The sequence below is a fragment of the Bubalus bubalis genome, chromosome 2 (genome assembly GCF_019923935.1).
Source record: "Bubalus bubalis isolate 160015118507 breed Murrah chromosome 2, NDDB_SH_1, whole genome shotgun sequence".
NCBI lineage: Eukaryota > Metazoa > Chordata > Mammalia > Artiodactyla > Bovidae > Bubalus > Bubalus bubalis.
In genome coordinates, this window is record NC_059158.1 from 83,357,100 (window position 1) to 83,371,987 (window position 14,888).

The following is a 14,888-nucleotide window of genomic DNA, read 5'->3' on the forward strand; positions in this document are numbered from 1 at the left end:
AGGGATCATACTCAAGCCTCTTGCATTTCCTGCCTTGGCAGGCGGATTCTTTACCACTGATCCACCTGGGAAGCCCAAAGATGAGTAACTTAAGGTAATTTCAGCTACATCAGGGTTTTCCCTTTCTTTTCTTATTAATAAAACTATAATTAATTGTGTTACCCTGCAAATAAGTAAATAAACTAGGAAAAATCAGGAGAGGAAATTCAAAATGCATAAAACAGGATAAATTCAATTTAAAAAGTGATGTTCCTACTTTACTTGAGTGCTGGCCAAAAGATATCATTTCTTAGAAGAAAGGCAATATCAGAATTTAAACATTTTACAGTCTGTATTAGAAAGATATATCATCATCTATCTAGTATGCTTGCCAAAAATATTCTGTCTAAATATAATCATGAAGAAATAGTCAGTCAAATCCAAGTTAAGAACAATCTGTGAATGGAATAAGCTGGACTCTGTTAACATACGAGTTCGAGCCCTGGTCTGGGAGCAAAATACCTCCCACATTCCTCGGGGCCAAAATACCAAAACATTAAAATAAGAAAAGCAATGCTGTAGTAAATTCAATAAAGATTTTTTAAAATGGTCCACTTTATTTATCTTTATTGGTTCTGAGCAACTGGAATAAGAAAGAGTTACTAGGAGAACACACAAATATAGCCTTTTGAAAGGAAAAGGAAAAGTTCTATTTTGTAGTAACATTAGTCCCTTTGCCAATTAAATGAAGATAAACTATTAAAATTTAATCTTAGGGAATCCAAGGACTAGAAGCTAATGGACAACACATGGCTAAAGAATACATTAGCTGAACTTTATTCCAGGAGTTGCCACCATTAACTGTGTGATTGTAGACAAATTACTCAACTATGCTGAATTTCTTTCATATATGTTCAAGTTTACTTCAGGCCAACCAGGCCTAAAAGAAAAATCAAACTCTTGTCAATCCTTTTGCTTAAAGAATAAAATACCGTATGTGGATGTTATTTATACCTCCACTTTTTTTCAAAAAGGATTTAAAGCAGATTCCATAGTATTTAACATGGGAAAAAACTCTGAAGTAAACCCATCTAGCTTAGTCTACAGACAGATTCTAAGAATACCAAAATTAGACATTATTTTTATCTCTAAATTTCAAGGCAGTTGTTAAGAGCTGTGATTAAACTACCAAAGGAACGAATCTTAGAGCAATAATGAATATTGACTACAAATTAAGCTGATGCTCACATATTCTGTCTGGTGATTTGAGAGCCCACTTCTCCTTGTACACTATAATTCAGTGGAAAAAAATAGCATACACAAAGCAAGTACTTCAGAATAAGGAAAATTCAGACTTAAAATGAGCTGTCGATGTAATGTGCCATGTTAGAGAGGAATAATGATTAAAATATGCCTTAAGGGCTAAGTACACTTTTTCTGTTAAAGAATACTACAAAGGAGAGGGCTTCAGGGAAAACAATTTCATCAAAATGGCCAAATCAATGATGCTTACAGGAGTTTCCTGTTCTTGACATCTGAGTCTTATTATAATGCTCTATTTCCTGTATTTCTTTGCCTAAATAGAATCTTGCTTCAGGCAACTTTTTGTCTGAACTTCTATGTGTAAAACCAAGGACTTTTTATCAGATTATTTCTCACTGGCTACTTAATGATAACAAAGCAATGAAACAGACTGATGCCCTGGGTTTTGCAGTGGATTGTCCCAGCCCATCAGTTAGTTACGGGCTTCCCTGATGGTTCAGATGGTAAAGAGACTGCCTGCAAAGCGGGAGACCTGGTTTCGATCCCTGGGTCAGGAAGACCCCCTGGAGAAGGACATGGCAACCCACTCCAGTATCCTTGCCTGGAAAATCCTATGGTCAGAGGAGCCTGGCAGTCTACAGTCCATGGGGTTGCAAAGAGTTGGACATGACTGAGCAACTTCACTATCACTATCACTAAATTGAGAATGAAGAAAATGTGGTTTTCAATCTTTGTTCTGATACAGCTATGTGGCCGTGAGCAAATTGCCTGAAGATGATATTTGATAGGCAGAAGAGAATGTACAATTTCTTTTAACTTCTTGAGAATTAGTTTTAGCCTTTTCCTTTGATAACTTGCTCAGTGACTCATAAATACCAGAGAATTATTTAAACTTGACACAATTCGTTAAATGAGTGACATTTTCTGTATTCAGTTACTATAAGCTCAACAAAAATTTATTGAGGGTCTTTTGAATTGTGGATACTGTGTCTGAACAAACTATTTTAAATGATGTGCTTGTGCAAAGTCCTTTCAGTCATGTCTGACTCTGTGCGACCCAATGGACTGTAGCCCACCAGGCTCCTCTGTCCATGGGATTCTCCAGGCAAGAATACTGGAGTGAGTTTTCATTCCCTTCTCCAGGGAATCTTCCTGATCCAGGGATTGAACCTGTGTCTCCTACATCTACTTCATAAAATAAGATATATGATGTTCAATTCATTAGCCATCAGTAAAATGCAAATCAAAAACAAAATGAGGTATCACTATATATATATATATATATCTCTACTAGATTGTCTAATATTTTAAAGCTGCCTATATCGAGAATTGGGAAGGATGTAGAGCAACTGGAACATTCATACGCTGCTAATGGGAGAGAAAATTGTGCATCAGTTATGAAGCTAAACATACACTTATCATGTTAACCCAAAATACTACTAAGTGTTCACCAAGAGAAAACAACTGCCCATACAAAGACTTGTACAGAAGTGTTTACAGTAGCTTTATTCATAACAGCTGAAAACTGGACACAAATATACAAGTAAACTGATAAACAAATTATGTTGTATCAATTAGTAGAATACTATTGAGCAGTAAAACAGAATGAACTGATGATATACTCATTGACATGAATGAATCTCAAAATCATTATCCTAAGTTGGTGAAGCCAGACACAAATAAATATGCACAATATGATTTTATTTGCATGAAATTTTATAATGGAAAATCTAACCTATAGTGACAGAAAACAGATTAGGGGTTGCCTGAGTTCAGGAGTGCAAGAGGATTGACTGTGAAAATGCACAAGGAAATTCACTGGAGTGATGGGAATATTCTATATCCTGATTGGCAAAATGGTTACAAGGATGTATGTCTTTTTCAAAACTCAGAGCATACACTTAAAATATGGACTGCCAGATTGCCAGGATCTTCTGAGGGAATAAACAATCCTTGGGGTAAAGTTACAGGAACTTTAATAGAGAGACCATCAGTAATATAAGAGGAATTTTCAGAACCCATGAAATCAACCTACAAGAGAAAGAGAAAGCTTTTATCATTTAAGTCTAAAGAGCAGAAGCCTGTTTAAAGGACATCAGTCATGAACTTGAAAGAGAAACATTTTTTAGACTCTCAAATGCCAGAGATACCAAAATCTGTTTGGCAAAATGAAGAGAATAAAGGGGTCAAAGAAGAAGAAGCCAAGTCTTCCCTCTGCCTCCTAGACCTCCAGTGCCCACCCATTTTCCGGGAAAACTTCAACTACTGAATCAAGACCATAAGAGTCTATTACCTATAATCATCATGGGAGCTGTTGCAAATACCATTTGGTAATGAAGGAACATTTTCCTACTGAATAAATTTTAAGGGGAAAAACAAGAAATAAAAATAAAGCTGTATTTTAATTAGTATTTGTTATGCCAAGGTGATTTCAAAACAAACAAGGTAACCACCAACCATCCCCTGCCCCACAAACTCCTCTTCTCTGGCTCCAATCAGATTGCCTAGAAAATCTTGAAGCTTCCATCAGTTATAACAGAGAATAGAGTCATTTTGCTAAAATGCAGATGCTGTTGTTCCTCTCTTTGAAATGTGTGTAACTATTAAAAATTAAAATGGTAAAGAGAGAAACTTAATAAGACCTTATGGAAATGGTGTGCATGATTTAGGCTGCAAGTAACAGTTGACAGTGTTAACAGAGTTAGCCTTTTTTTGTTCCACTGTGTACAAAATATAAAGAAGGATCAAAGTTCTGCCCAGAGACAGTCAAGACTCGACATTACTACATCCAAACTGGAGTCTATCCTCTGAGAAGAGAGGGGAAGGAAGAATGGATTGAGAGAATTGGTTGGGAGAAGAAATTGAAAACAAAAAAAGAGGGGGAAAAAAGGGTGGGTGGAATTCCCAGATTCCTGAGAGAGACTCTATCTGGGCTGGCTGTAACATGAGAAAAGTTTAAAAATGTTTGTACCATCCTCTAGACCCCAAATACAACTCTTTAGAGATGCTGTGTAGCCAAATTGACTAATAGGTGTCTAGATGATCTGAAGTCCCCGTAATATTGATCCCAGGTCCTATGCCTCCTACCTTGAGGACTAGCTCACTGGATCTTGAAAAATGAATTATGAATAATTTAACCACCAAACACCATGTCTGACTGTGAATATTTTTATTATAACTGGAATCAGTGAAGAGGTTGCCTCTCTCAAATCTTATCAGCAGACACAAAAAGATGTCAGTTGGTGGCTTATCAGAAAAGTGACTAGAGATCATATGAACCAACACAGAAACCTATCACAAATGGAATATGGCATGACAATAATTTCAGAGTTTATTGTGTTTCATATTTCATTTTTTAACATTATTTTTCATCTTTTCCTTACCCATAAATATGTGGGAAGTATATAAATGAGACATAATAAAACAAGTACACAAAGTCACATAATACTTAAAATAGAAAATTATTTCAAAAGGAATTTCTCAAAGGGAAATAGATCTTCTAACTAGGTTATGGAAAAATGAACAAACAAACAAATGTAGTTTTCCCTCTAGCTGAATCAGGGAAGAGTTATGGTGCCTGATAACCACTGGGTTAGGTTCCAATCCTTCAACCAGTCCATGTCCAGCTACTTTGGCTTCCCTGCCAAGAACTGAGGAAAATAGTTTGAGCTAAAGGTGAGCCTGAACTATGGCCTGAACCATGATCAGCATAAATGGAAACACCACATAGTTTTCAGTTTCCTCTGGAACTTGTAATTCCTCAATTACACAGTGCAAAGTAGGGTTGGAGCTAGACCTTGATCATTAAAAGTAAGATAAAGATGCAGTTATGGCAATTCCCCAAAAGGGAAATAAAAGCAAAAGTATACATGATTTATTTTCAGTTTCCCCATTTAATTTGTGAGGGGGAGGAAAGGGGAGAAGGGGTACCTTAAACTTATCAGATTGCTCTTATTTTTCCCTGGAACTCACTAATGGAGAAAATTTATAGGTTTTCTAGTAGGACACACTCCATACCAAAAAACATTCTGATTTTTACATTAAATTTCAAAACATACACACAGCCTTTTTATGGTCTTCTTACTCTGGTTGATGCTACTATTTCACATTTTCAATCATCAAGTCCATGGGTTCTTCCTTCTAGATAATTCACATTTTGGTTGCAGCATGTTTCACATTATTCAATTACTTTTTTTTTTTCTACCTTTGTAGTGGGGACACTCAAGCCCAGGACAGCATCACACATACAAAAATTCACTAAGGACTCTGCTGTCCTGTATTTCTCACAACATCTGGGTCAGGTCCCCGCAAAGCAAGGTCGTGAGAACGACTGCCTTCTGTGTTGCTCTTTTTCTGGCCCTTAGGGAAATGTGGGTCCTTAAGTTGAAGAAGGTAGTAGTATTTATAACAAACATACAGAGATTCTTATCACTCTTGCCCATACTATTTTAAAACTTTTTTATAACTGGCCTGAGTTCTTGCCTGGCTATGCAGTAAGAGATTACTTTGTTTACACTGACGTTTTTCTAGAAAACCTCTGAAGAGTCTCATATCCACCTGCCAATGCAGGAGACGTGAGTTCAATCCCTGGGTCAGGAAGATGCCCTGGAGAAGGGAATGGCAGCCCACTCCAGTATCCTCACCTGGAGAATCCCATGTACAGAGAAGCCTGGTGGGATACAGTCCATGAAGTCACAAAAGAGTCGGACATGACTTAGGGATTATTAGTGACTAAAGAACAACAATTAAGGAGATAGGTTGGAATAGTTGCGAGAAAAAAAACACAGCTGAGGAAAGGAAAATTAAAGCAAAATGAACTGAAATTAAAAACAAGTACCTTAAAAAAAAAGATCAATTTTTAAAAATGCTTTGTTTCTTCTTGCTTTCACTTCGTTTCCCCATATGGCTTTCAATATACAGAAATCAGCCAGTAATGATATAATATGTGATTTTTAACTTTATGAAATACTCACAATGCTTCATGTTTTAAAAAAATATTTTATATTTTAAGAAAGTGCATACCTTCTCTACTTTTTGTTTAGCAGTATATACATGGTAACTTTACCGTTAACAGGAGTAAAGTATTTAGTAAAGATCAATATTGTGAGAGAAAGCTGCTCAGTCATGTCCAACTCTTTGCAACTCTGTGGACTATACAGTCTATGGAATTCTCCAGGCCAGAATACTGGAATGGGTAGCCTTTCCCTTCTCCAGGGGACCTTCCCAACCCAGGGATCAAACCCAGGTATCCCACGTTGCAGGCAGATTCTTTACCAACTGACCCACCAGAGAAGCCCAAAGATCAAACTGAAAAGTAATGAGAAATAATAATAAAACAAATGAAAATCTGCTTTTATCTAGTTCCAAATACCCCTTTTTTCTTTCTTATGTCATTTATTCCAATAATACATGTTTCCACCATATTCTTTATATTGTCATAACCTAACCTTATCTTATTTTTAATTGTAGATGTCCAACTCCAGTTCTCTCTTGCATCACAGAATTAGGATGTTACAAGTTCCAAAGGAAACTGAAAACTATGTGTGCTTCCATGTATACTGATCATGGCTCAGGCCATGGCCCAGGTCCAACTTTAGCTCAAACTGTTTTCCTCAGCCCTATTCCCCAGTGCTTGGCAAGAAAGCCATAATAGCTGGTCCAATGGTCTGGCCGTTGACTGGATAAGGGATTGGAAACTAACCCAAAGAGAACGCATCTCTGGGCTGTCAACTTGCCAGGAGGAGTTATAGTTCAAAAGGCTATGCTCAACGGAGATGAAAATATTTAGCTGAACCTGGAAATATGCCAGGAAAATTGAGTGACTAACTGGTCAGCTGCAAGAGAGGAATGGATAGATCCACAGAAAAAAAGCCAAAATTCCATGAAATAAAGATCATGATGGCCATAATAAACAGAAAGCAAACATCCGGGGCTATTTGGAACACAGCCAAGTTTTCCAGTCTTCAATCCACTGTGTAAATTCTTCTAGTAACCACCTCTCATCATTCCTAAAGAAGTTCAAGTAAGTTTCTGTGACTTGCAAGCAAAGAACATCCAGCATCCTTTCTATCCTTCATCATCCCCCATAGCATGCCATCATACATCTCTGCCTAGTGGTCATGCCCATGTTTAAATATTTCCTGTAGAAATTTACCACTCAAGTTAGCCCAGTATATTTCTAGGTAATTCAGTTATAAAGCCATTTCTTATACTGAGTAAACTTTTATTCCCCTGAATCTTACATTCTCCAGCTATCTAAAGTTTCGTGGAACTATTCATCATTCTGATTACTCTCTTCTGAAAATGTGGCAGCATATTTTTCAGTTCCGCATATTGTGACTTCCAGAGCTGAAGACATCTGTCCATGTGTGGTATGACCAACACAGGGTGGCCTGGACTATCACTTTCCTTCTTCTGTGTAATATATCTCAAGTACTATTGGTTAAGATTATTTTCAATGACATTGTTGAATGATTTTAAATTTATTGTTAACCAATAGCACTAAAGACTTATTTTAATATGAGTTTCAGATAACTCACATATCCCCCTCCATGGACCTATGTAGTTGGTTTTCAGATCCAAGATTAGGATATTAAATTTATGAGTTAAATTTTATCTTTGCTAGGCTAAAATTTTACCAGTTTCCAGTTTTCCAACAAATGTCCCTGACCACCTACCCCAGCCACTTATGATGATTTAATCCTCTTCACTGCTATAGAAAATGTTTATTTCATTCACTTGGTGCCTCATTTATACCACTTAATCAAGTTATTTAATTCTTTAGTGAAGGTTGACTTCAAGGTACAACTGCTTTATTTTCTGTATCTAGCAAGTACTATACTCAAAAACTTTATTTGTAACTAATAATGATCAAAAATTAATATTTTGAGAATATCCAGTGGGTCGTATCTTGTTTATTTGGTCAACACCTGTGAGCTTACATTTATGTGACAGAGAGGGCTTATGCATTGGAAACTTGTACATTATTTCTCCTCATTATGGAGGATGAGTGTATAATTCTTTTGAAACATGAGTGGATAATTTTTACTTGGATATGCTTTGCATCTATTTAAAACATTTCTAGTGAACCTTTGTAAGATGGCACTTGTCACAGGTGGCTGAAAGGGTCATTTGGCTTGTGTTTTCAGTTTTTGAAAATTCTCAGATTTAGACATCAATTCTAAATGAAATTGTATCCACAGCAACAAGAGATACACAAAGTGGTTAAATTATGTCACTCAATAAAGTTTAAAACACCACTTCACTTTCATGCATGAAGAATGAATGTATTTTAATATAACCTACTTCCCAGGTGGCTCAGTGGTAAAGAATCCACCTGCCAATGCAGGAGATGCAGGAGATGTGGGTTTGATCCCTGGGTTGGGAAGATCCCTTTGAGAAGGAAATGGCAAACCACTCCAGTATTTTTGCCTGGGAAATCCCATGGACAGAGGAGCCTGGCGGGCTGCAGTGCCTGGGGTCGCAAAGAGCTGGGCATGACAGAGCACACACACGCCTAATTATTGTATGAATCACAGAATGATAATGCACTGTATTTTGGAGTTAAAGGAAAAGCATTAATTTGTTAAACAGAAATATTTAAGACCACATCACAACTTTGTGTCACCCTGTCCCATAATTTATTTATATTTTCTGATATCCTGGTTGCATTAATAAATGGAGATGAACCAGGCCTTTCTCAGTTTCACAGAGGCCCTCGAGGCAAATGAGCATCATAATCTCATTATTGAAATATTCTCCTGATAGCCCTTATTTCTGGCCACATTAAACTTATTCTCACTTAAGAGCAAGGCTTTTCACAAGCTGATTCCTCTCGAGATTGTTTCTTCCATTTGGTACATTTATAATAAGAAGCAGTAATTGTACAAATCCCTGTGCTAGGTTCAGTGAAGGAAAAACAATATCATCAACAGAACAAAATAAATGTGATCCTTTCTCTCAAGGAGTTTATCATTCTCATAGTTAGGTCCACAATTACCAACAGCCCGAAGTAAAGAACTAGGTATTGTAGTTTAGGAATAAACAAAATTACCTGAGACCAGAGAGAAGGAGACAGAAATCAGATTGAGAGATTTGGGAAAAGTTCCATATTTGGCCAGCTCCATATACTATGGGCAATCCTTCCTCTGTCATAAAGTTCTTTTTTGGTCCCTTTGTTCCCACTTCCTGATTTTCACTCTATATGCCATTCTTGGTGAGAAAATGTATTTCTGGCCCACATCATGGGGGAGAAGGCAGTGCCCCATAGCACTTTGTAGATTTTTTATCTAATGGTGTTCAAGCTGAGGAGGGATGGAAGACTTAAAAAGCATGGATTCTTGTTTATTCTTTAGTTAGTATAGCAAATTGGGAGAACGCAATGGCACCCCACTCCAGTACTCTTGCCTGGAAAATCCCATGGACGGAGGAGCCTGGTGGGCTGCAGTCTATGGGGTCACACAGAGTCGGACACAACTGAAGCGACTTAGCAGAGCAGCAGCAGTATAGCAAATTAGAAGTCAGGAGTCTGGAATTGGCAAAACCTAGCAGAAGGCAATGGCACCCCACCCCAGTACTCCTGCCTGGAAAATCCCATGGATGGAGGAGCCTGGTAGGCTCCAATCCATGGGGTCGCTGAGGGTCGGACACGACTGAGCGACTTCACTTTCACTTTTCACTTTCATGCATTGGAGAAGGAAATGGCAACCCACTCCAGTGTTCTTGCCTGGAGAATCCCAGGGACGGGGGAGCCTGGTGGGCTGCCATCTATGGGGTCACACAGAGTCGGACATGACTGAAGTGACTTAGCAGCAGGAGGCATTCAAAGCTCAAGGGATCTTGGCTAGCTGCTTAACTTTTAAAGTTTTGATTTCCTTATTTGTAAAAAGGGATATCCTTTTCTTAACAGTGGTTTTGGGAATTAAATGAAATAGCCTATTAGTTTTCTATAGCTACTGTAACAAAGTGCCATAAACTGGGTAACTTAAAACAAGAGACATTTATTTTTACTGTTCTGGAGGCTAGAAGTCCAAAATTAAGATTATCATCAGGGTCATGTTCTTTCTAAAACATGTAGAGGAATCTCTTCTTGCCTCTTCCTAGCTTTTTGTGGTTTCTTGACAATTTTTGGTGTTCCTTGACTAGTAGGTGCATCACTCAGTCCTTCATCTTCACATGGTATTTCCTCTGTGACTCTTCACTTACTCTTCCCTCTGTGCATGTCTGCATCTGTGTGGGCTTTCCTGGTGGCTCAGGTGGTAAAGAATCTGCCTGCCATGCAGGAGACACGGGTTTGACCCCTGGGTCAGGAAGATCCTCTGGAGAAGAAAGTGGCAACCCTCTCCAGTATTCTTGCCTGGAAAATCCCATGGACAGAGGAGTCTAGCAGGTTATAGACCATGGGGTTGCAAAAGAGTTGGACACAACTTAGCAACTAAAATGATAACAAAAGGTGCCATTGTAGCAAGATGTTGTAACTTATTCTCTAAACTGAGACACTTTGAAGAATGAAAATGATGCTATTCATGTTACAGTGAAACAAGAAGCCTAAACCAGGACTATCTCAAACCAGGTCTTACAGTTACACTAATTTTAGCTCACTCCTGAGTACCTCATCCAATCTGACTCCAAACCAAAAATATCATTTTAGTGGTTTTATGGAATTCTAAGAATTATGTTAGAAAGCATCAAAACACACTAATTATGAGGTCATAATAACAAGGTACCACAAGAATATTCCTCAATAATGAGTAATATGGTGATCATAGAATAAAATTGTAAGAATTATTTTGGAAGATGATAAATCCTATTTTAAAAAGAACACGTATTTTGTTTACTTAGCCAAAAGTATCTGAGCAGTCCTTCCAGACCTCTAAAGACTGAGTACCCCCATCTCTGGAAAGTTAAAAAGCAAGAAGAAAAATCTATCTTGTTTTAGACTGCACATTAAGTCTCTACCAATGCTAGTAGAATTAACAATCTAATACTGTGGAAATCACTTTTATTTAAAAAAAAAAAAAGCATCCATTTTTATTAAAAAAAAAAAATTACTTGTCTTCTAGACTCCTTTCCAAAATTGAGGAAAATGTAACTTCCTAGAGATGACGGTTGAAAATTATTGTCTTTAGTCACAACAAAACTTGAACCTTAATGCCAGAAAGAAATCAGGCTAGCCATCAGGAAGAGCTTTGTAAGTTCAGATTTCTGCCAAGATAAAGCATTCTCTGATGATTTCTAAGAGAACTAGGTGCTCTTAGAGGTTAGTGCTGCAGTGCATGGGGTTGCAAAGAGTTGTATACAAACGAGGCAACTGAACAATAACAAGAAGTCTGGACTGTAACCAAATAATAAAGAAAAGTAACAATTCTACATGAGCATAGTATACCATTTACATAATTATACAATCTGATAAAAAACTCAAATTTAGGCTCTCTACATTCCTGAAAGTCTGACACCCACGGCCTTTATCTGGGGCTAAGAGAGACTCAAAAAACTGTCTACATGCATGTGAATATGCACTTTTCCTCTACATCGAACACTGTCTAATCTGAGTAAACTGTAGGGTCCTAAAACACTAACTGCGTTTACCTCTGCATGGAGGGATTTCAAGTGATTTTGTTCTATTCTTTCTTCTTCAGGTTTTTTCACTGATAATATAGTATTTTTAAAGTAAACAAATAATACTTTTGAAACTAGAATAAAAAGAGGTTGTAGGAAATATCATTAAAATAAGTACAAAGAAATTTCAGTTTCCAGTCCAGCATATGAGAAGCTGGAATATGCCACTTTATCTTAAAAAGAAAAAAATAACCAAATGGAAAAATCAACAAGTTTTCTGAAAACCTTCAGAGAAGTGAGGTCACAGGGCAAACCACTGTCCCTGAAATGAGACAGATCAATATACAGGGAATCACAAAAGTCCATGGGAACCAGTGCCAGGAAGGGAAATCTGAGCTATAACTGATGCATTTTTGAAGGATTAGCATCTGAGAGATAAAAATTCCAAAGGACCCCAATCATCAGGGGCCCCCACACTTTTGTAAATTTTACCTCCAGAAACTCAACCAAGTTCTCATAATAAATACTGGAGAAAAATCTCCTCTTGCTTCTTGCAGGAGGAAGGAGAAAGAATCACTCCAGAGCATTAAACACTCCAAGCATCTTCTTAACAAGGTCTGCTGTCAAGATAAACTGTTTAACCAGAGCCTAAACTGCTAGGGTTTTAATAGAGCTTAACTGACCTGAGGGAAGAAAATACCTATCTCCAGCCTACTATAACCACCCACTTTCCCCTAAGGAGGAGGGAAGTACTAAGAAGTGCATGTGGAGTTTCCAATCCAGAGGCACAGGCTTTCTAAAAGACTGAGACCTACTCATAGAAGCACAGAATGCTTCACCTCCCCCATCTTCACCATCACGTTACTAAATGTCTATTTACAAGAGTTCCTTTTACCCAGTACATCATGTCCAGCTATCAAAAACAACTGTAAAACATACTAATGAGTAAAAAATAATCTGAAGAAACAGAGCAAGTATTAGGACCAGATTCCAATATGGGAGGAGTGTTGGAATTATCAGACCAGGAATTTTAAAACCACAATTAAGATGCTCACTATTCCAATGGATAAAGTAGACAACGTGCAAGTACAGATGGGCAAGCAGACAGACGGAACTTCTAAGACAGAATCAAAATAAAATGTAACAGAAATGAAGAATGCCTTGATGGGCTTATTTGTAGATCAGATGTGGCTGAAGAGTCTCTGAGTTTGAGAATATCTAAATAGAAACCTCCAAAATTGAAAAAAAAAAAAGACTGAAAAAATACTTCATCCCAGAATAGAATACTCCAAAAAAGTGGGACAACTACAACAGGTGTAACATATGCACAATAGTAATAACAGAAGGAGAAGAAGAGGAATAGAAGAAATGTTTGTAAAAACAATGACTGAAAATTTCCCCAAAGTTGGTATCAGACACCAAATTACAGAAACAGGAAGCTCAGAGAACACCAAAGAGGATGAATGCAAAAAACCACTACACTTAACAAACATCATTTTCAAACTACAGAAAATCAAAGATAAAGAAAAAAATTCTGAAAAAAAATGGGAGGGGGAAAGACACCTGGTCTATAGAGGAAAAAAGTCAGAATATATCCAACTTCTCCTCAGAGACAATGCAGTCAAGAAGAAAGTGAAGCGAAACCTTTAAAGTGCTGAGAGAAAAAAACCTAACCTAGAATTCGGTACCCTGTAAAAATATCCTTTGAAAGTGAAGGAAAAATAAAGATTCTCAGACAAACAAAAATGGAGGGATTCTCGAGCAGACCTGCCTGGAGAAGCTTTTAAAAATTAGTTTTTTAGGGAGAAGAAAAATGATATGTCGGAAACTTGGATCTGCAGAAACAAGAGAGGAGCACTGCAGAAGTGAATACTTTTATTTTTTATTCTTAATGGATCTAACAGATGAAAATACTAATAGCAACGATGTATTCAATCATATATGCTAATCTGTGTCCTATTAGAATGGCCAAAATGTAGAACACAGACAATTCCAAGTACTTACAGGAACTCTCATTCACTCATTGTACTTGGAGAATACTCAATATGGTCAGGATATTGTTAACTTTGTCATAGAGTGTTGGATTCAATTTACTAATACTTTATTCAGGACTTTGAATCTATATTTTTTAGTGAAAAGGCTGTAATTTTCTTTCTCTTAATGTGTTTACACCCAAATTAGGATTACTAATTCTGAATATCTCAAAACTGAAAACGTTGCATTAAAAAAAACCCAGAATTTTAAAAGAAAAAAGCTGGGAGAAGATACGTGCAAAATATTGTTGGCACCCCAGATATATAAATAACTCTCACAATAAGAAAAAGACTAACAACCAAAATCAAATGGGCAAAGAATTAAAAAATGAGATTAACATAGGACAACCAAAATATTTAATTATATTCATAAAACATTGAACAAAGATCCACATCACTATATATTGTTAATACAAATCTATACAGTAATTACATACCATTTTAAAACTCACAAGAACATCAAAAATTTAAAAAGAAACTAAGTCCTGATGTTAACAATGCAGAACAGGAATTCCATCTCTGCTGGTGAAAGTGTAATTGGGGCTGTCAGTTTCTAGAGCAGTTTGGAAATATTTAGTGAAGTTAAATATATGCAAGAACTACTTCCTAACAACTCTACTTCTAGAAAAATGGTCATTTAATATGCTCCACAAGAGTGCAAAATTAGAAATAATCTTAAGGGCTTCCCTGGTGACAAGATGATAAAGAATCCACCTGCAGTGTGGGAGACCTGGGTTCGATCCTTGGGTTGGGATGACCCCTGGAGGGAGGCATAGCAACCCACTCCAGTATTTTTGCCTGGAGAATCCCTACAGACAGAAGAGCCTGGTGGGCCACAGCCCATAGGGCCACAAAGAGACGGACACAACTGCGTGAATAAGTACCCAGCGCAGGAGGATGGCTAACTGAACTAGTGAGATAGATACAATGAATATGCTGTATCTACATAAAACATAATAATATTGAAAACAGTATACTGGGTAGACAAACAATAATGCTAACAGGAAAACAGTGCAGTTTGGGACCATCTTTATAAATCTTGAAAATATGCATATT